We start from the raw sequence: 2,719 nt of genomic DNA on the forward strand, positions 1-2,719 counted from the left end.
GATACAAAGAGACCAAAAACCCAACTGCCACTTCTGAGCAGCCTGGAGTAAAAACAGGGTGTGAGAAGTAAAAACAGGGTATTTGGGCATGCCCACTGCACACCACACCACCAAAGGGGTGGGCAAATCACCGAAGCCACTTCACTGGACTGGACGGACCCCTACCCTCATCCCATATAAGGACAAGCTTGCTCCCCCTTGGAGGGCAAGCAAGCAAGGGAAGGTGGTGCTTTTTTTCCCTCATTTCTCCAGCTGTAGCAGGAGCCCCAGTAAAGCCTCGCCTGAATTTCTTGTCTGGCAGCTGATCAATTTCTACTGATTAAGGAAGCCAGGAACCCTGGTCTGTAACAGGAGGGCCTGTGGTAACACCCCCATCCAGACAATTCAGGAACCCAGCGGTCAGCAGATGGACAAGCATCCTGGGTGAGGGGCCAGTGAGGATGTCTGGATGGGGTGTGGAGGGGGGGTGGGGCGGCCTGACCCTGTGGAGAGGCAGTGCTGGGCTCTGCTTAATTGTTTCCTGCCTCCAGCCCACACTGGTCTGGGAAGGAGGCAGGGCCCCGCTGCAGGTGGGAGAGCTGAGCATGTGGCCAGCTGTGGCTGTGACAGAGCTGGAGGAGGCTGAGTCAGGGGAAACGCCAGGGAAGGTTGGGGAGGGGGGTTGGGAACCTGAGGAAAAGAATTTGTGAATGTTCTGGGGAAGGAGACAGCTCACTCCGTGTGCGGCAGGAACTTCCTTCCTTCTTTCTTTTTATTTCTTCCTCTCTCTTCCCTTGAAGGCAGGCAGCCAGAGGCAGGATGAGCTGTCTCAAGGAAGAAGAAATAAAAGCAGCTTTTAAATGACTGGAGGTCACATCCTGTGTGAAACAACAACAAGAAAAGAGAACACAACACTACCTCTCCTGCAGAGACCGGGCTGCCGTCATCTCTGGCCAAAGGAGTAGCCGGAAGACTTGAGAACGTCTTTATAGTCTTGGGCTGAATTGTGACACCGCAAATCTCCCTTCCTCGCTTCTTTTTTTTTTTTAATTAAAATTTTTTTTTAATTGGAGGATAATTGCTCTACCATGTTGTGTGTGTTTGCCGTACAACAATGTGACTCAGCCATAGGTATACATATATCCCCTCCGTCTTGAGCCTCCCTCCCACCCCACCCCCCCATATCCCACCCTTCTAAGTCATCACAGAGCACCAGGCTCAGCAGCTTCCCACTAGCTATCTATTTTACACGTGTGTGTGCTTAGTCGCTCAGTCGTGTGACCCCACGGACTGTATCTCACCAGGCTCCTCTGTTCATCCAGGCAAGAATACTGGAGTGGGTTGCCATTCCCTCAATCTTCCCAACCCAGGCATCAAACCCAGATCTGCATTGCAGGCAGATTGTTTACCACCTGACCCACCAGGGAAGCCCATTTTACACATGGTGATATATATATATTTCAAAGCTAGTTTCTCAATTTCTCCCACCCTCTCCTTCTCCCGCTGTGTCCGCAACTCCATTCTCTCCGTCTGAGTCTCTATTCCTGCCCTGCAAATAGGTTCATCACTACCATCTTTCTAGATTCAATATATATGAGTTAATATATAATATTTGTTTTTCTCTTTCTGACTTACTACACTCTGTATGACTAGGTTCATCCACCTTACTGGAACTGACTCAGTTTTGTTCCTTTTTATGACTCTTCCCTGGTGGCTCAGATGGTAAAGCATCTGCCTATAATGCAGGAGACCCAGGTTCAGTCCCTGGGTTGGGAAGATCTCCTGGAGAAGGAAATGGCAACCCACTCCAATACTCTTGCCTGGAAAATCCTATGGATGGAGGAGCCTGGTAGGCTACAGTCCATGGGGTCGCAAAGAGTCAGACATGACTGAGCGACTTCACTTCGCTTCACTTCTTCATGGCTTTCTTCACTTCTTTAAAGAAGCTGCTAACCATGTCCACGTCAGCCCCATGATCCTTGGAAGGAGGAGGCCTCCCCACCACCACCGCCACAGTCACAATCAGACAGGCCTTGAGCAAAGCTATTACAGCTCCCCTTTTCCAACACAGCTAAAAATTGACTAATGACCTGAGAAATAGTCATCCCTTTTTTATTTTCAGATGAAAGGTAACTGTTTTCAAGGTGTAAATCTTCTGAAGCCTGCCCTTTTCCATCCAGTCTTCAATCTGATGGCAACTATTTGCTAAACACAGGGAGGCAGGAGGTCATGAAGGCAGAGCACATGACTGTCAGTGTTTTGATGCAGGAGTAAGCCTCCCCCAAGAATCTTAGAAACAGAGATAACATAGACCTCTGAGAGATGACATGTAAAATCAGTATCTGGAAAAACAGGCCCAGTCACCTTAAAGCATCAGAATGGCTCCTTGAATATGTCAGACATTTGCAGTGTTGAGTGGGAAAAAAGCAGGGCTGGTCCACCACCCACAGGACCATGGCAAGACCCGGCCAGCACATCCAGGGAGCCAGGGACCTGAGTTGCTATGTGCTGGCTCGTGTGCGCCAATGAAGAGCAAACAGAGCCTCATGAACACAGAGGAGCATCAGGCTAGCTGGAGCTCAGGGCATGAAGCAGGAGTTCTTTGATTCACTGAGCAATCTCTGAGGAAAATCAGGATCCTCCTATAGGCCCACAGAGGCAGAGCTCACCAGCTGAGGGTCAAGAGTACATTTGAGCCCCCTCGGCACTACTGGTTCTTATAAATTGCCTTAATTACTTA

General features: G+C 49.5%; 1 non-coding gene across 1 annotated transcript; it reads left to right on the top strand.

The window, feature by feature from the left end:
- Nucleotides 1-1,683: 1,683 nt before the first annotated feature.
- On the top strand, nucleotides 1,684-1,755 carry TRNAY-AUA. The gene has a single exon. It is a non-coding gene; the product is annotated as a tRNA-Tyr (tRNA).
- The last annotated feature ends 964 nt before the right edge of the window (nucleotides 1,756-2,719 follow it).

Source organism: Oryx dammah, unplaced genomic scaffold, assembly GCF_014754425.2.
Source record: "Oryx dammah isolate SB20612 unplaced genomic scaffold, SCBI_Odam_1.1 HiC_scaffold_19, whole genome shotgun sequence".
Lineage (NCBI taxonomy): Eukaryota > Metazoa > Chordata > Mammalia > Artiodactyla > Bovidae > Oryx > Oryx dammah.